The sequence below is a fragment of the Sinohyriopsis cumingii genome, chromosome 18, assembly GCF_028554795.1.
Source record: "Sinohyriopsis cumingii isolate HCF-2022 chromosome 18, ASM2855479v2, whole genome shotgun sequence".
Lineage (NCBI taxonomy): Eukaryota > Metazoa > Mollusca > Bivalvia > Unionida > Unionidae > Sinohyriopsis > Sinohyriopsis cumingii.
In genome coordinates this window covers 15,572,692-15,593,900 of record NC_142978.1, presented here as the reverse complement: position 1 = coordinate 15,593,900, position 21,209 = coordinate 15,572,692, and the positions used below count along the sequence as shown (strand labels likewise).

At 34.6% G+C, this 21,209-nt stretch overlaps 1 protein-coding gene across 4 annotated transcripts in view; it reads left to right on the top strand.

Moving 5' to 3' along the window:
* Positions 1 to 21,209, top strand: part of LOC149776139 (uncharacterized) — a 332,110-nt gene that overhangs the window by 146,550 nt on the left and 164,351 nt on the right. Inside the window, exon 1 of one of the 4 annotated variants that reach the window (XM_089942421.1) lies at positions 16,242 to 16,678. The exons of the other annotated variants lie outside the window; for them this stretch is intronic. The gene's annotated coding sequence lies outside the window, so the exon portion shown is untranslated. Of the gene's footprint in view, positions 1 to 16,241; positions 16,679 to 21,209 lie in introns of those variants that run through there. 4 annotated transcript variants of the gene reach the window in all.

Here is a 21,209-nt window from a genome sequence, read left to right as displayed (position 1 = left end):
ATTCGTACACAAGACTTCTTATGATGTCCAACTGGGTTTAAATAAATATCATGCCATTTTGATGTCCAGTATGGCTGCCCTAGCAACCATCTTGAAAATCATGTTATTACTTCTCCTGAATAGATGTTTATGTCTAGAAAACTCTACCCCTACTCCTCTCCAAATAGATGGCTATATCAACTTGGGGTTTTCAACAATAGACTTCTTATGATATCTAGTTGGTGTCAGTCATACATCCAATATGGCTGCTATAATGACTGTCTTAAAAATCTTACTGTTACATATCCACCTGAATGGATGATCATTTTCACCAAAAGACTTTTGATGATGTCCACTTTGACATAAATGAAAATTGTGTCAATACATGTACCAGCTAATTTGAAAATCTTGATATTGGTGATGAATATTAGAGATGGTTTCAACACTCAACCATTAAAAGGAAGAAAAAGTCTTATCATGAAGATTCATGGAAATTCTTTTCTAACACTAGAACATGAGTCCTTTTGTGGACTTTTATTCATCAGGTCTCCATTTTGGATGGTCTTGTTCCCCATACCAAGCAAATTTTCATCTTCTTGCTTGCAAATGTCATAACACAAGGGCTGTTTAACATATTGATGATGGAATTTGGTAAGAACATTGTCTTTTAGATCTAAATATGTTTTTATAGGATCTTTCATGCTTATGCTATTTTGGATAGAGTTGTGTCCCTTTCGTCATTTTTGTATTGTTTACTGAGATGCTGCTTTTAATTAGTATTGCTAAAAAACCATTCAGTACATTCTGATGTGATGTGAATATTTGTTCTTAGACCTAGATGGGCATTGTACGAGTCTTGTCTTGGTATGACTCTGTGGTCATAAACTAAGTAATAGATGATGAAACCTGAAAGTGTTGGATTTCAGGCATTCTTCATCATGATTTAGAATCAGGACTCTAAATGCTGCCATGATTTGGGTTGTGTAAATGATGTGCACCATAAAGAATTGGATTATGAATTTGAGATTCTTGATACATTTACATTGAGAAGGTGTTTAAAATTTTCATATTCCATTCTTTTAGAATTGCACCTGCCAAAGTTTCCTTTTTGTTTGCAGTAGGTATTATGTATACTCACTTAAAAGTTGAGCCGAACTGCAAGCTGCACAGACCCAGATCTGTGGTCACATAATATGCCAGCAGATCAGTAAATGAACAGTTTGTTATGTGTAATCAGTAGAACCAACCCGATGTACAGTAATCTGCATGTGTATTATGCTGTGGCAAATCAGATCTTTTTTGTTTGCAGTTTGAATGGATTTATTAGCAAGTATATGCAGCATGTACACTGTATAGTGTTACAAGAAATTTGTGCTATAGGCTTTAGAGATGAAGTCCACTCATAAGTGGAATTTGTTGGTTTATATTTTTTTCTTCCTTTAAATTAAAGTCTGGTCTTGATCTTTTTTCCATGCAGTTTATGATGTTTTTTTTGTAGCAGTCAAATTTAGAATTGCATTTAACAGAATAATAATTGTACTTTGCACAAATTTATAAAGATATCTGGTAACATTCCCAACATGTCTTTTATGGAGTTCCTCAAGGGACTAGACTCTTTGGCTTCTCACCAATTGCTAATGTCATTTCCATAATACAGGCATTGAGGAATAAGTGTTGTAGTTATGATGAAATGAAATTATTTGATATTTGTTCAAAGGACAGTTTTGCTTCCATTCAGTTTATTGAACACTTCCATATATAGGTAAACTTTCTTGCTTTGTAATGTTTGTGAATATTTAATTTTTTTATTTTTATGACTTTTTAGATGAAAGTATTTAATCATCAACTTTACTGTCACACACCTCATCTCAGTTCACGTAGGAGTAGGTACGAAGGCAAAAGCATGTAAAAAATTCTGATGCAGCTGGTAATATACGGTACATTGGGCTGGGACGCTATTTTGCTAAAAGAGAGATCACTGAACTTCAAGAGATGATTGAATGAGGACACTTGGGAAGGCCAATACCAGATTGCTTGTATTGATCTGCTAGCTTCTCTGATTGATACTTGTTTGTGTTTTGTTGGTTTAATGCCTTTTTCCAGTACATGATAGGCTATACATGGTGGTTTGTTATATCTGGTGGAGGAAGAACCCTGGGAAATCCCTGGGATGAACCACTGAGCCATGGAAAGTTGCCAGCAAGCTTTCTCACATACCCACTTTTCCTATCTGTGAAACACTAATCGAGGCACAGATGAGATGTTATGTATAGGTGAATACCATTCATCAACCTGTGGGTGAATAGTTTAGACCACTCATCTCCCTGGGGGTGGTGGGGGTGGGGGCAGTTGATTAATATAGTGTGGTTTCAGTAGCACTGTGTAATGTTCACTGAAAATCCCTTTAAAAAAACATTTACCCATTTGATCCTTGTTGTCTGTACATGCAAGGATACATGCATTGCCCATCACAGCTTGGTACATGGTTTTTCCAATCCTTTTCCAACCCACAAGAATGACCCAACCCTAACATCCAAGCTGGGTGGTGAACTAGGTCATGAAATATTACGTAGAATTGACAGAAACTACAGTTGAAAAATTTTACCAACTTCAGTTGAATTAATTGTACTGTGACAACTGCAAAGAAGCATGAAACTTCAATCCATCTTTGCCAATGTGGGTATGTGAGAAAGCTTGCCAGTAGCTTCTCGTGGGTCGGTGGTTCTTTCCAGGGTTTTCCGGGTTCTTCCTCCACCATTAATACTGGCCGCCATCTTTAGCCTATCATGCTGAAAAATGGCGTTAAACCCCACAACAACAACAACACAACAACAACATCAATCCATCTTTGTGGTACTTTGATTTACTTGTGAAGGCTTTTAGTTTCCTGTATGAGCCTAATGGTTTTGTAAACTGGTCATTTTGGACAAAAGTGGTTGATAGCAAATGACTGATGTTGCAGATGGGCTGGTAGAAACCTAATCAATTGGTACACAGCTTATGAGGTAGATGGGCTGGTAGAAACTTAATCATGTGGTACACAGCTTATGAGGTAGATGGGCTGGTAGAAACTTAATCATGTGGTACACAGCTTATGAGGTAGATGGGCTGGTAGAAACTTAATCATGGGGTACACAGCTTATGAGGTAGATGGGCTGGTAGAAACTTAATCATGTGGTACACAGCTTATGAGGTAGATGGGCTGGTAGAAACTTAATCATGTGGTACACAGCTTATGAGGTAGATGGGCTGGTAGAAACTTAATCATGTGGTACACAGCTTATGAGGTAGATGGGATGGTAGAAACTTAATCATGTGGTACACAGCTTATGAGGTAGATGGGCTGGTAGAAACTTAATCATGGGGTACACAGCTTATGTGAGGCTCATTAGGCTCAGTTTACCAATCATTGATGCAAGCATATGCTCAGTCAGGTATCAAGCTTCATCCATCAATTATTTACTGAGATCCTGCTGATAGGGGAACTGACCATGATGCCAACACAAATGGCCAAACCTTGGTCCAGTCTGCACTCTTTTATTGATTTGACTTGTATTTAAGAGCTTTGTGCATCACTTTCATAGTTGACAATATTTTTGTCAGCTTCAAATGTAAAATGTAGCAAACTATGAATGTATGCAAAACAACTGAGAATCAGACAACCAGTCTCAGTTTGCATTTCTTCCTTAAAGGTTATTTTTTATAAAGATTAAATTCATCCAGTAGATTCAGTTATCTTAAAATTGGTTAAGCTAAAAATAGGTAATCAAATGTGTTGTTTGATCAACTTTCCTGGAAAAAAGATGTGAGGTCCAAAATACTGGGGGTTAATCTTTCATTTTTTCAATACCCTTTATTTTCATTGCAACATTAATCCATTTATAAATAAATCGTAATTTATAATGTTGTATTCCTACTATGAGTTTAAAAATATTCATTCATAAGAATCACTTCAAAAATATTCATTCATAAGAAACATTTAAAAAATTATTCATTCATTAGAATCACTTAAAAAAGTAATAAATTTATTATCAGTAATTATTTGTACCCCAAAACTAAGTAATAAAGTGTACAGAAAATTATAAACACTTATAAATTTGGTATATTTTCTTTCAAGTAATGATAAATACATTATACATTGTTCTTGGTACAGGGGCCAAGTGAATTTACAGTATGATCCAGCATCTGTCATGTGTTGTCCATCATCCATCCATCAACACTTGCTTGTGCTGTTCCAGAGGCATCACCTGGTCATAAGGCTAATGGAGCTTATGTTTGGTGGCATGAAGCTGTTTAAAATTTATGCAGATGCTGTCAGTCTGCTAACAAATATGGCCACTGTTACTTAAAATAGATAAAGCTTTAAATAGTTTCTTCTCAAAAACTGCTAAACAGAATTTGATTGAATTTAAGAAAGCAGTGGGTGGGTATCTCAATGTTTTTCAATGTATATAGATGAAGGCAGACATTAGGATATGTTGGTTTAACATTAATTAACTCTGTTTATTCCAAAAATAAATCCAAATATGTGCATAATAAGGTATATGCTTTGAATTCTACCAAACTTTATATAAATTTTGAGGTTGATCTTTGACCTCCCTAACTCCACCCACAGTTGTGCTATTCACATTTGATGATGAAAAACAAAGAGCAATCTCCCCCCCACTAAACATCAAGTGTTTCAGTTTCCATCAAATTCCTACTTGAAGTTTCAGAGTTGTGGTCTTTCTCCTGGGTAACTAGAAGTCATATTTTTTGTGTGCAAGAAGACAAAGATTAATTATTACAATGTCTTATTTATTTATTCAAATATTGATTAGCATGATTTGTTTGCCAAGACATAGTTTAACTTTTAAATCATTTTCTGATATTTTGAATTGTATTTAGTGTGATTCTACAGGTTGAATACAAGTTAATAAAAAAAGGGACCATAAACTAAACTAAAATCTAATCAGACTACTAATGGATGCAATTAGATAAGGAAAAACATGCAGTGAGCATGACATTGTGCTTGTATAAGCATTGGTCTTTCTGTGTATGGAGGGTATGTATGGGAAATAAATGCATAGTAGCTTCATCACTCATTTTCTTTACTTCCATGTTGTGTAACAAAAGAAGAAATGGGGAACTTGTTCAGAAGTGAGAATTGTCAAACATTTTGGATTGAATAAAGCAGATGTTTTGTAGAGTTATTTTTTGCAAGGAGTATTTCTCAGCCTGTCAGATTTTCTAATTGCCTGCCTTATCATCAACAAAAACATAAATCAGCTGCCTTTTTGGTACATGATGTGTACATACTGGTAATGTATGAAATGTGAAAACAAGTAAACTTATTTCAACAAATTCTTCAGTTTGAATGTTTACCTCTATGCTCAACTATTTTTCTTCCAAATTGCTACCAACTGTTCCTAAGAGATTTTATCATTGTCCTTGTTAGTGGTCGTATAATTGTCATTGATACAGGTTTTATCATTGCTATTTTTAGAGGTTTTATTATTGTCATTGTTAGCGGCTTTATCATTGTCATTGTTAGAGGTTTTATCATTGTCTTTGTTAGTGGTCTTATCATTGTCATTGTTACAGGTTTTATCATTGTCCTTGTTAGTGGTCTTATCATTGTCATTGTTAGAGGTTTTATCATTGTCATTGTTAGAGGTTTTATCCTTGTCATTGTTAGAGGTTTTATCATTGTCATTGTTAGAGGTTTTATCATTGTCATAGTGGTCTTATAATTGTTATTGTTAGAGGTTTTATAATTGTCATTGTTAAAGGTTTTATCATTGTCATTGTTACAGGTTTTATCATTGTCCTTGTTAGTGGTCTTATCCTTGTCCTTGTTAGAGGTTTTATCATTGTCATTGTTAGAGGTTTAATCCTTGTCCTTGTTAGAGGTTTTATCATTGTCCTTGTTAGAGGTCTTACCATTGTCCTTGTTAGTGGTTTTATCATTGTCATTGTTAGAGGTTTTATCATTGTCATTGTTAGAGGTTTTATCCTTGTCATTGTTAGAGGTTTAATCCTTGTCCTTGTTAGAGGTTTTATCATTGTCCTTGTTAGAGGTCTTACCATTGTCCTTGTTAGAGGTTTTATCATTGTCATTGTTAGAGGTTTTATCCTTGTCATTGTTAGAGGTTTAATCCTTGTCCTTGTTAGAGGTCTTACCATTGTCCTTGTTAGAGGTTTTATCATTGTCATTGTTAGAGGTTTTATCATTGTCATTGTTAGAGGTTTTATCCTTGTCCTTGTTAGAGGTTTTATCATTGTCCTTGTTAGAGGTCTTACCATTTTCCTTGTTAGTGGTTTTATCATTGTCCTTGTTAGTGGTTTTATCATTGTCATTGTTTGAGGTTTTATCATTGTCATTGTTAGAGGTTTTATCATTGGCATTTGAGGTTTTATCATTGTCATTGTTAGAGGTCTTAACATTGCCATTGTTAGAGGTCTTATCATTGTCATTGTTAGAGGTTTTATCATTGGCATTTGAGGTTTTATCATTGTTATTGTTAGAGGTTTTATCATTGGCATTTGAGGTTTTATCATCATCCTTGTTAGTGGTCATTGTCCTTGTTAGAGGTCTTATCATTGTCATTGTTAGACGTTTTATCATTGTCCTTGCTAGAGGTTTTATCATTGGCATTTGAGGTTTTATTATCATCCTTGTTAGTGGTCATTGTCCTTCTTAGAGGTCTTATCATTGTCATTGTTAGAGGTTTTATCATTGTCCTTGTTAGATGTTTTATCATTGGCATTTGAGGTTGTATTATTGTTCTTGTTTGTGGTCATTGTCATTGTTAGGGGTCTTAACACTGTCATTGTGACTTATCTTGAAGCAAATTCATTGCTTCTCAGATATTGTCCCAGTTAATTTTTAACAAAAGTCTGCACTAACTTTGTACATGCTTACTGACATAACATCACTGGTATGGTTTTTTCAAACTTAAAAAGATATACCAATGAGATGATATATGCCTTTTTTCATTCAGCAAAAATCTTCTTTGCAATATGACAATAATCAATTTCAGCTAAGTTTGAACTAATTTGTGCAGCTGATGTATTATTCTATATATATGGACAAAAGAAAAAAAAGTGACACCAGCTGTGACAGATAATGTTGCAGCTAAGTGTGTGAACACTTTTATTTCTCTTCCAGTTTTAATACATGTCTCAATTTACATTCACCAAAATATGTCAAGTGAGTGGTATCAGGCCCACTTTGGCCTGTTGTATCCTTTTTGTTCTATAAAGTGCTGTTTGATACAGTGTAATGTTATGCCAGACTACAAAGAGCCACTGATAAGAAGTGTTTTTTTGAAGATTGGCCTTTATTGAAAGGTCAGGGTATGCAGTGATGCAAGGGAAAATGATACATAGATGAAGAAAATTGCCTGTCAGAAATAATAGGATGATCTCTTACAGCGGAAGTCAAATCAAGTTCATGGCTCAAAACTACGCAAATTGTGACTGCTGGAATCAAAGCAGGATCTATTTGGATTAAGAAAGTTGCTGGTCATCACTTCTGCTGAAACTTTGATTTTGGATCTCAGTACATGTTTTTTCTTGACAATTGCTACAATGTGGGAAAGCAAGTCATTTTTCTCAGCAATTGCTGGATTATGTTTAATAGGTAAAAGGTAAGAAAAGAGAAATTTTTCTCTCTATATTTTATTTTAGATGGATGCTTCTTTCTAGGCAGATATTGAGTATTCTGCAAATACTGTATATTATATGTCAAGTCCATCTGAAAATTGCAGACCCAAATTTGCCATCTCATAATGTGCCTGCAGATTTGGGTTTGTTAGGAATAATCAGTAGAACAAACAACAGACTCTGATCTGAAGGCACATTATGCTATGGCAGATCATGATCTTTTGTTGTTTGCAGTTGCCTTGACTTAAAAGTAAGTATAACTGGTAGATTTTGTGGAACTTGAAGAAGAGCGAAGATTTACGTTTGTATTTATTGAGCCATGGTAGTTCGGTGTTTAGTGTGCCAGATTTGTGTGTGTGTGTGATTAGGATTTTTAATGTAGTTTTAACAATATTTCAGTCATATCGCGCCGATATCTGCAGTGTGGTAGTTTACAGTGATGTCTAGCACTGGGGCATTATGCTGCAGACATGTAGCATGATGTCCCACCCATTCACATTATCCTGACACCAGGCCGACCAGTCCTAACATTAACCTCTTAATGCTGAGCGTCTTAGCGAGGCAGCTGTTAGTACCATTTTTGTAAGTCTTTGGTATGACTTGACCGGGGTTGGAACCCATGGCCTCCCGCTTCCGAGGTGGACGCTCTAACCACTAGGCCACAGGAATGGTTGCCAGATTTGTAAATCCAAGGTCTCAGGTTGTGTCATGTTTTTTTTTCAGGTGCCTCTGGTAAATACATTTGACTTGCATTGCCTTGGTACATTATATCCTTTAATGTGATACGTGTCAGTGAACAACAAACAAGCAAATGGATTGTCTAATATTGTAATTCTCTGATAATAAGCACATGGTTTATGATGAGTCCATCCCAGGTATTTAAAAAATAATTGGATATTTTTTATTTAAGAAAGCTGTCTCCAACAATTTGCTTACTTCTTACTCAACTAATCTTTATAAAGTGGTCCCAATGAAAAACAGTACTGTACAGTTGTAGAACCAATTTAAGTTTGACTTTATAAAATTCTAGAAAATTATGGAAGTTCCAAATATTTATTTTTAAAAAATCATTGAATCTTTGAATACTTTTTGCATGAAATTTTATTTGTAGAGAAGGGGCTTTATATGTAATTCAGTGGAGGAATATTGAGATGAGGAACAAAAACCCTCTGGAGGTACTAATTGGTGAGGCCCTTAGTTATTTTGGTTAAAGATGGTACTAATTGGTGAGGCCCTTAGTTATTTTGGTTAAAGATGGTACTAATTGGTGAGGCCCTTAGTTTGGTTAAAGATGGTACTAATTGGTGAGGCTCTTAGTTATTTTGGTTAAAGATGGTACTAATTGGTGAGGCCCTTAGTTATTTTGGTTTAAGATGGTACTTATTGGTAAGACCCTTTGTTATTTTGGTTAAAGATGGTACTAGTTGGTGAGTTGGTTAGAGATGTTACTAGTTGGTGAGACCCTTAGTTATTTTGGTTAAAGATGGTACTAGTTGGTGAGACCTTAGTTATTTTGGTTAAAGATGGTACAAAATGGTGGTGCAATATTTAACCCTTATTATTTGTTTGCTCTTGGAAAGAAAGAAATTACAGAACCCTTAGCAGCTAAGTATTAAAAGAATCTTGATAGTTGAATAGAATAATGATGATTGATGCAATATCTAATGTCATTTTTTAAAATTATGATTCCAATGATTGACAGAATCTATTTTTACATTCTTTAGCTTACTACTGAGTTTTGCTGATACCCATGATGGAACTGATATAATTATTGACTGTATTTTTCATATTATATGTCATGCCATCCTTCATGAACACAATTTTAAAAATAATTATTCTGTGTGTTCATATGTCCTCAGTTTGATATAAAATGAGACTTTCTTTTTATTGTTTACACATTAAGAAATACTCTCATTTATTTCCTTGCAAAACTGAAAAAGTCAAATAGTCTAACTTGAAATTATATTTTGCATCTCAGATTTTATTTTTGTGTCCCCCTGTGGGCTTGGGCATCTATAATTAGCATATTTCAAGAGGCAAAGAAAGCATCCCCTTATGATGTTCATGCTGAGAAGATCTTGAACTTCTTGTATGTCTTATGATGTCCATCCATCTGTTACTAGCTAATGTTTCTGAACAATAATTCAAGTTCTCCAGAATCTGTAGTTACCAAATGTTGTGGATGACCTTCACTTTGGGTAAGGAAGAATGCTGTTGATTTTGGGTCCAAAGATCAAATAATGTTATCATTGTGCCTGAAGAAGAAAAACAGTTTATGTACAATATCTTTACATCTAGGTTATGAACCTGAACCAGATTTTATGGATGGCATGTACAGTCTTTTGAGGATGGCTTGTATTTTATGGATGGCATGCACAATCTTTGAGGATGGCTTGTACTTTGGTAATGAAGAAGCCACTCATTTTTCGTACAAAAGTTCAAAGGTCAATCTTATTAGGACAACAAAAAATAAGTAGACGAAAATTGGATTCTGCACTACCATATTAGTTCTGCATCACAGACATGGAACACACTTTGTAATAGCTTGCATTTGTGGTAAGGATAAAGCGTACTGGTATCAGATTCCAAAGGTCAAGGATAAGGATAAAGCTTATTGGTATTGGATTCCAAAGGTCAAGGATAAGGATAAAGTTTATTGGTATTGGATTCCAAAGGTCAAGGATAAGGATAAAGCTTATTGGTATTGGATTCCAAAGGTCAAGGATAAGGATAAAGCTTATTTGTATTGGATTCCAAAGGTCAAGATCACTTTGAGAGATAAATTGTTTGTGCACAGACATTTCAGTTCTTGAGCATTTACTGTCACCAAAGTTTGATGATGACTAAGACGGTGAGTAAGAAAGAAAGATTTGGGGTTTGATACATCATGGTTACTAATTGGATCAGAGTTTGTCTTTTATTAAAATATGGAAGAAGCCTATTGAGTTTGGGTTCAAAAGGTCATGGGTTAAAATCATTGTACCTCAAAGAAAATGGGTTTCACAGAATAACTTTGCTTTAGAAAAAGTTCCATATCAGATTTTGTGAATGGTTTGCAGTTAGGATAATTCTGCGGGCTGATGCTTAGAGGTAATGTTTATGGCAAGTATAATAAGAAAATAATGGTTTCTGTACACAAAGTTTTTTTTAAGACAACATACCTAGACCAGAGGTCCATGTCATGGAGACCTATTGGTCTTTAGATTCAGTCATATTCCACTAGTGCCTACGTAGGGGACTGTATAACATGAGACAGGCATATAGTGTTGTATGTCCACAGTGGTCTTATAAGTTAAAAAACTTAGATTTAATGTTAATGAGACTAAACATAGAAACCTTTCTGTAGCAAAATAGGTTTTTGACCTCTGAACTTTTGACCTTTTCACAAGGTTTTCATCAGAGGAATGACCTCTGGACCAGAGTCACATGATCATTCAAATGCTGATTACATGTCAAAATCTCTTTGTACAAGGGCAGCAGTTCCAATCTTGAATCACAGTTCAACACTGGCTCCCTCTCGATTCCATAGCTTCCCTTGTTTTTCTTCTGAGATATTATTTTCTCTACCAAGTATTATGATGTTATCCCAAGATATGGTATGCCTTGATTCTTTGCAGTGTTCACCAACTGCTTTCAGGAATTCTTTGTTGGTGTATATGTGTTCTTTGACCCTTGTTTTAATTCTTCTGGTTTCCCCAGTGTGTGTACATCCAGTATCTTTAGCCACAAATAACACATCCAGCATCATTGCCCACACATAACATATATGGCATCTTTTTAGTCACAAATTAAATACATCAAATATCTTTACATACACATAACATAATATCCATGATCTTTACCCACACATACTGTACAAGCAGTATCTTGATATACACCTAACATATTGTACTTTAAACATCCTTACACACACATAACACACACCAAGCATCCTTACCCACACATAACACACGTCAAGCATCTTTCCCACACATAACACACTTCAAGTATCTTTACCCACACATAACACACTTCAAGTGTCTTTACCCACACATAACACACTTCAAGTATCTTTACCCACACATAACACACGTCAAGCATCTTTCCCACACATAACATTCTTCAAGTATCTTTACCCACACATAACACACGTCAAGCATCTTCCCACACATAATACACACCAAGCATCCTTACCCACACATAACACACGTCAAGCATCTTCCCACACATAACACACACCAAGCATCCTTACCCACACATAACACACGTCAAGCATCTTGCCCACACATAATATTCTTTAAGCATCTTTACCCACACATAACACACATCAAACATCTTTCCCACACATAACACACATCAAGCATCTTCCCACACATAACACACACCAAGCATCTTTCCCACACATAACATTCTTCAAATATCTTTACCCACACATAACACACTTCAAGCATCTTTACCCACACATAACATTCTTCAAGCATCTTGTCCACACATGTCAAACATCTTTACACACAAATAACACACATCAAGCATCTTTCCCACACATAACACTCATAAAGCATCTTTCCCACACATAACATTCTTCAAGTGTCTTTACCCACACATAACACACTTCAAGCATCTTTACCCACACATAACACACTCCAAGTATCTTTACCCACACATAACACACTTCAAGTATCTTTACCCACACATAACATTCTTCAAGCATCTTATCCACACGTCAAACATGTTTACACACAAATAACACACGTCAAGCATCGTTCCCACACATAACACATGTCAAGCATCTTTCCCGATGCATAAATATGTAAATAACATACGTCCAGCATCATTTTGTGAACCTAACATACATCCAGCATCTTTTTGTGTACCTAACATACATTCAGCATCTTTATGTGTGCATAACATACATCCACCATCATTATGTGTAAATAACACACATCCAGCATCATTATGGATACTTACCACATCCACCATCATTAATGCATACTTATCACATCTAGCATCATTATGCATACATAACACACATCCAGCATCATAATGTGTACATAACACACATCCAGCATCATAATGTGTACATAACATACATCATGCATCATAATGTGTACATAACATACATCATGCATCATAATGTGTACATAACATACATCATGCATCTTTACTATGTATAATATACATCTGACATTAACATCTAGGGTATCATAGGTTGGGGTCTTATTAGAAAATGTGATTTTCTCGTACTATTTTATTTTTCAATCCAGCTACATTAATAGCTTTTATGATAAATCTTTGACCCCACATTCCTGAATGGAACCACTTTCTTAATTTCACATTTACTTATCGTATATACTCACGTATAAGCCTGTTTGCGTATAAGCTGACCCCCAAACTAAACAGGTATAAACACTAAAAAATGCACTAATAAGCCGACCTACAACTCCGAGACATCTTAAGATGCACAAGGTAATTTCTAAATCCATTTATTTAGGCAAACTTATATTTTAAACAATTACATGTATACTTATCTCTAGGTTGGCGTGCATGGTTATTAAAAATAAATGGTATAAACTTGTTTGAAAAGTAATTTAGTTAATTTTGTTTTCTTATTGTTTCTACCTAATTTAGATTTGTGTATAATTTAGTTGAACAATGGCAAGAATTTAGCAATTGCGAGTTGCTATAACACTACCTTTCTCTTTTGACTCGATTATTGTTTGTTTATGCATTATTGCATTGGACATTTTATATCAGTGCACCAGTAATTAAGTTTTTACTTTGCTTTGAAATTGTAAATACCTAAATCATTAAAATGTGATCCCAGTAGGACAACAAAACGATCAAACAATACGGTTCGATTCAACCCTCACAATTAGGCTACTGAACGTATTAATATAATGGTGCCACTGCATGTACATTGTAGATTTGATTATGTGCTGAATTAAGTACATCCCTTGGAGTTGAATCATGGGCACCACTGCGCTAAACTTTAATGATATCTCCAAAATACAATAATGAAGTTTCAGAAATAATGATTCGAAAGTTAATTAATACCGTAAAAGCTGAGTTGTAGTTTGCTTTGATGTAAGCGACCTTACACCATACCTGTCAACTTTCATGCTGGGAGGAAAAAAACCTCTCGATTTTTGGGGTCGCTCCATGCCTACCTCCCAGTTTCATAATATCTTCCAATTTTTGCAGTGAACTCCCCATATATTACATTATGTCTTTGATTTTCATTTCTTCTAAACACGAAAAGTCCTACATGTCCACCTGTGAATTTATTATTGTGATGAAATAATTACTTTACTAGAAAGAATTTGCTTTTTCACTAAATAGAATGTTAAGTTTAAACATTATTCATGTAAATTAGTGATTCTTTTTACCTCTACAATAATGCAAAAATAATAAAATAAACCAGAAAAAATAAATAAACCACAACAATAAAATCGTCAACAGTTAATTTCAATCCCAAGAATGATCACTACGAATGCTGTAACTCCATATGCTAATGCACCATTTCCATGGAAGGAACTTACACGAGTGAACACCTGGCATTTTTATACAGTATATACTAATGTTAATTACTATCTTTAAATTAAAAGTAGGAATGAAAATACATACCACGTCGCAAATGTGTCCTCAAAAAACTAATTCAGAATACATATTTTATAGTAAACAATACTAAATGCTCTACGAATTGACAATAAAGGAATAAGGTCGGATATACAAAGAGGGGAAAGTAGTTGTCACCTGTACGGTACCATGAGGCTGGCTATTTTGGTACCTTTAGTTAAACAAAATGGGGAATCCTTTATTTGCCAATCAGTTGCTGGTGATTGCATAACACACAATAGTGTAGAACGTGGTTTCTTTGAATTACGACTGAGGGCCAATCATTTTCACCAAATAGTTGCATGGATAAGGATTAACTTTTAATTAATTGTGCTATCTTTCTTGCGTGTTTATTTATGGCTAATCTGTAGTTATTGTGCAGTTTGACCACAGCTGACCAGATTATGAAAATAGGGCACATCACGAGGAGAAATGGTGAGTGTTTTTGCGAATTTCACATAAATTATTGGACCAGGAAGATCAATCAATATTTAGTGATAACAAGGCTTTAAATATGCCATGAAAAACCTCCTGATTTTAGGTAGGTCCCTATTTTTTTTTTTTTTTGCAGTATCCCTACTGGCTTTTGAAAAGTTCATATGTATGCCTTACCCCCTGTTTTACAAAACTTCGGTAATCATGCTGATATTATGGAATAAAAGGCAATTACACATCAATGTACTTGTATAGACACTGGTCAAAATTCGCTCTTATCACAAGCCATTTTCAGGGTTTTTAATGATTAACTGGCCTGTACTGCTGCCACAAAACGAAAAACATTCACTGACTATCAACATAGGAGAGGCCTAAACATCAGGCTTTCCTTTGTGTGGAAAGGTATGATGTTTGTTCATCTGAAACACTATACTAAAATTGATTGATGTTGATCTTAGTTGATCTATATGAGAATTTTAGCCTTTATTATTACCACTCTTCGTGAACATGTAAATTATAATGGTTATGTGCATTGTACAATTAAACGTGCACAACTTTTTTAAAATATTACCTCAATTTGTAGGATTGCTTATATCATTGAAAATGAGTAACTCGTGAGTGCGTGATTTAATGCAAATGAAACTTCAGTTAAGGACTAGCTGAAATGTTATCTGAAAGAATGCAATTTGGTAGAAACTGTGAATAAAGCAAAATCAGTATGTTTGGGAATAAGTAAGGATTTAAGTGACACTATGCATGCTTTGCACTGTGTAAGTACTGTACATTATAGTTCTCCCTGGTAAACTCAAATGGCCTGCGAATTATGAAGTCTGTATTTACCTTTATTTAACTTTGTGTTGGAGAAATCAGAAAAAATGCACATGCAGAATAATAACAAAATCAACCATAGTACTTTATGACAGTTTAATAATTATCGGGTCACTGAAAGTTACGTTTTTTTTATACACCTGTGTCTTAGGACACAGAAAAAATTATCGTTTCGTGTCCCAAGGTTTACAGCCATCAAAGTAGTCAACAAAAAGATATAAAAACTGTAAAGTTTAGACATTAGCCCGCAGATAAGCTGACCCCCCCCCTTCTTCCAGGCCTTTATTTTTTCCAAAATTATATGGCTTATATGCAAGTATATACGGTAAGAAATTAATGACATTTTGCAATGTTGTTGCAGCATGTTTTGGATGACAGTTTGAAATGCAGTAAGGTCATATTTTTATATGATAACAAAATTTGTATGCTCAGCACATTGAGATTTTGATGTTAAAATCTATGCAGGAAAAGTATAACTGCATGGAATTCCTGCGGATATTTCAGTTGACACATAAGATAGAACTGGTAGTCTCCAATTTCCTCAGCATACTTTGATTTTGGCCTGTTTCTAAATCAACCAATTATGTCCAAATTGATGTAATTTGCTTCAGATCCAGGCAATGAAAGAGAGGCTGAGAGAGTTTGACACTTGGATTTATAGAGCAAGAAAGTTGGACCAGAGCCATTTGTACAAATTACATGTATTCATTTAAGACATGCAGGATGCAGGTTGGATATAGTTCCTATGTGTGCTAAAGGCATAAAGAATTCATGGAGGTGAAACACAATGATGATGATGGGGTTTTGCCCTGATTTTATTGGTCACTGTTAAGATGATGAAGGAATATGATTCACTAAATTTTATGTTCTCAGGGCTGTAGTGGTCCAAATCTAGGATTTTATATCCTGATGATGAAGACCTAATTTATGCGTCACTTTGAGGGATGTCCTGTAGAACTCTTCACCATATTTTTATATTGAGTATGTAGGTTTCTTTCTGTTGGATGCAAGTTACTTCTGGTGACCAAACTTTCACACATCTGGCTTCTTTGATTCCAAGCAGAATGGACTGAGAATAACTGAATAGAAGTGCTTAGTGATGACACACTAATTGGTTTCTCTCCAGAAAGATTAATTGTAGGACAGCTTTAAGATCTATCCATGTCTGGGAAGGGATACTTGAACTGGACAGCTGGTAAGAGTATTTAGGAGGTTTCATTCTTTTTCATGTTTTCTTTTCCATTATTCTTATTGCTGGCAAGGTGGCGTTTTTTTTTTATATTACTATTTTTACTCACTTTTAAGTGTCAAACTGCAGACAATAAAGATGCTGTAACAAAATGCACCTGCAGATCAGGGCCTATGTTGTTTGTTCTATTGATTAATCCTATCAAACTACAGACCCTGATCTGCTGGCACATCATGTGACAGCAGATGTGGGTCTGTGAAGTTTGCAGTTGGACTGGTCTTATAAGTGATTATACACGGTGTACATTTTAGATGTAATGTCAGATCCTGACAAAGATTTTGGGGAATCATGGATTAATATCACAAAAGGATATGGCCATATAGGTACTTTTACCATTCTTAAATTTATCGTTTAATAAGACAATGGTGATGCTGTTAAACAACTGTGAGAGGGTCTCAGAAAGCACTGTCCCTCTAAATGTGCCATGCATTAAAGCTTGTCTTAGCAGAAACCTCGATGTAATGGAACCCTGCTGATAAAACATAGCCTTCAGTGAACCCCATTTCCTAAATGTATCATATTTGACTGTTTCTATCCATCCTGTCACATCTTGCCATGTCCCATCATGTCTTATCCATCAGCAGTTTATTTTTAAAAAAACAGAAAAAACTTTTTAGTAAAATTGGAAAGACTACTTGGATTGAAACTCAATGAGATCAGATTTGATTTGTCTCATTTTCTTTAAAAACAACTGAATAGAGTTATGGCCCCTATATAACTTTAAGAAATGTTGCCGTTCGGTTGAGTTAAATTGGTGGAACACCAGTTTTGTACAGACACATGTCTGGCATGTTTGTGGCATGGTAAGTCCTGCTTTCACACCAGGTCAAGTTTTATATTTGTCATTATTAAGCAATGATATTTTGTTCATTTTACTTTTTTGCAGGCAAGCTGTTACACATTTTGTGGAACATGAATCTTCCAAGTACATGTAGTATGAATCATGTGCTTATTACACAGAGACAGCTGCCATATATACTGTAATACCCATGCTTGGTACTTGAACATTTGGAATTTCAATTAATTTCATTGGCTCATCATAATTAGCAAACTATGCCCTACCATTTAAGGTCCTTTTCTTGCTTTTTTTAGACTGATATAAACCAGAATGTTGAGTGGTAATGATACACAGGCATGCATACTGGTAGGTTCACAGAAAATGTGATATTCTAAGTGGAGTTTTAGCAACCATTTTAGATGCACAAGGCATGTTGAGATTGAGGCATTTTCATACAAGTCCCTACTGCATACACTTGCGTATAAGACGAGTCCAACTGCAAACTCGCTGCCAGATCGGGGTCAATGCAGTTTGTTAAAAGTACAGTCGAACTAACAAAATATATCCTGACCTACAGGTGCATTATGCTACAGCAGATCAGGATCTTTGATGTTTGCAGATTGACTTGGCTTATAAGCAAGTATATACAGTATTTTATGCAGGTTTGACTAAAAAAGAGGAGTGTGCACTTGTCAAGGCATGTGTGGATATTACATAAAATAGGATGATTTAAATGTTTAAATTTGAATATTTATAAATTTTATTCTTCAGCATGTGCCCTTATTCTCTACTTTAGAATGCTTTCCCTTTAAGCTGTTGCACTGGCAGTGGACGAAAAATACAAGGTGTTGGATTTCAGTAATTGAGATGATAATGGACTAGGATCATGTGATAAAACTTCCAAATCTTATCAAGGACCTGTGCTGCCTCATTTAGGATCAGATGAAATTGCTCATGGATAGGAGACATGATAAACTAGGCTTTTAGGTGCACATGCCTGGAGTTAATTTGTCATGATTTAGCCATCAATGTTTTGCACATTAAGCAAATTGCAATTTTTAAAATGCAAAATGCATGTTTTTTGGAGGATTTTTGAAGGATTGATAAGAAGTTAGTAGCCATTGTCAAAAGACTTGTGTTTGGCGATTGGTAATTGATTCCTTGGTGATATTTTTCATGAAAAGATGAAATGCTAATGCATTACAAATTGGAGAAGATAAAAATCTGAAACATTAATTGTTCTTTTGTTGTACATTAGCTTGCAAGCAGAATTACAAGTTCACTAAATCATATTTGATGTATTGCCAGTACTGTGTGCTTGAAAATCATACTCTGCATAAATTTTATTTTTGTGTAACTTCATGTTTGAGCAAATTTCATGTTTGTGTATTTTCATGTTTTGGTTATTGAGTAAATTTGGATGATTACATGCTTGGGTAAATTTCATGTTTGGGTGATTACATGTTTCGGTAAATTTCAGGTTTGGGTAAATTTTATGTTGGGAAAATTTCATGTTTGTGTATTTTCATGTTTTGATTATTGAGAAATTTGGATGATGACATGCTTGGGTAAATTTCATGGTTGGGTAAATTTCATGTTTGGGTGATTACATGTTTCGATAAATTTCAGGTTTGGGTGATTACATGTTTCGGTAAATTTCATGTTTGGGTGATAACATGCTTCAGTAAATTTCATTTTTGGGTGATTACATGTTTCGGTAAATTTCATGTTTGGGTGATTACATGTTTCGGTAAATTTCATGTTTGGGTGATTACATGTTTCGGTAAATTTCATGTTTGGGTGATAATATGCTTGTGTAATTTTCATTTTTGGCTGATTTCATGTTTGAACAACTTTCACAGTTGGGTAATTTCATGTTTGGGTGATTACATGTTTGGGTAAATTTCATGTAGCAGAAATTGTTAAGTGATCATGAAATTACACTGAATTCCCAGTACGGCATAGTGACATACTTTGTGCTTGTATAAAGAGAGGCAACAATTGTAGATACTTTTACAAGTACCTTGTCAGAAAAGTATGCAGAGTTAAGGATTACATGTACTGTTATCTGAAATCAGTTGTCAGTTGGAAACAATTGGTAGTGGCATTAAAGATGAATTATTATTGGTAGTCTTGGAAAAGACCAATCTTGCTGATTTAATTCTGAGCTCTAATTGCTATCTTAGTTACCAACAATTATGGTCAATTAGTGACTCTCCGTTTAATTTACTGGGGTGGTCTTTTGGATAAAACTTTCTGGCTCAGATTGCTTGACAAAAGAATTCTTAATTTATAGAAGAACCCCCTCAATATATCCATTGTATTTGTTGAAAAATAAAATAATCTTGACTAGAAGAATAAAAGATCCTTTCATTCCCCATCCCCACCCCCATTAAAATGATTCTTCTCTTAGTGAGGCAGCGATTTTAGTGGTCATATTAGTGACCAGTTATATATCAAACTATATTTCTGTCTGTCTGAAGTTCTGATGTCCATTAGTGACCAGTTATATATCAAACTATATTTCTGTCTGTGAAGTTCTGATGTCTATTAGTGACCAGTTATGTATCAAATTATATTTCTGTCTGTGAAGTTCTGATGTCCATTAGTGACCAGTTATATATCAAACTATTTCTGTCTGTGAAGTTCTGATGTCCATTTGATTGTGTATTTACCACAGTGAAGGGGCACACCAGGGTAGATTTAGGTTGATATTTGGCTGACAGTGCACAATTTAGTGAAGAAATTTTTGAGATTATGTTGATTTCGTTTACAAATAAGTTTATGACAGTTTTGATGTATTGCATTGTTTACATTTGGTTGATGTAATCATTGAAATAGACAATGTTTTATTGAAGTACATTAGTATTGTATTATTGACATCACTAAAAGTGAAACTGTCATTAGATGACTTATTCTTCTATAAATGGCATCAGAACAGAACACATTTTTTGGAAATAGACTTTGTTAATATAGCTCTTGGAATAAATGGGGAACATCCACTTGGCCACTTGATGAAGATCTGTTATGGCTTCAATTGCCAGTAACCAGTTGGTTATTGGATTGCTTTGTTTTGACTGTGAGTGAAGAAACACATTGTCAAGAATTGTTACAGTAGCCATATAGGTGGGGTTCTTAATTGGATAACCAATCCTTCAGACTTGTTACCCATATAATAATCATTGTTTAATTATGAGATACTTTATAGTAACTATATAAAAAGTTTTGCTAATCAGATAACCAAGCTGTGTGCTGAAATTTAATTATTACAAGACTGTACCATGTTGGATATATCACATACTTACAGGCAGCTGAACTAACTCTGTTCTCTTCTAGTGGTGTCACACCAGCACATCTGGCTAATGATAATTGTTGGGATGTATATATTTTCATACAAGGTTTCAATCCTGTTAATGTTTCTGTACTTTTGTATCTGCATATTTATTAAGATGGTTGTTAAAGCTAATTATTAAATCTTTTCTGTATAAATGTTGTGTTTAGTGTGAGTAGGCCTGTGACGTGTGATGTCAAAATTGTAATTCAGAAATCTCTTTAATTTAACATTGCTACGTCAGTCTCATCATATGCGGTGACAGCACACGATAAATTTTATATTTGAGTGACCATTCTGAATTCAGGTGAAATATTTGGGTAGAATTTGCTGAATCTTTAGCCATATTTAAGAATAAAAGAAAGTGT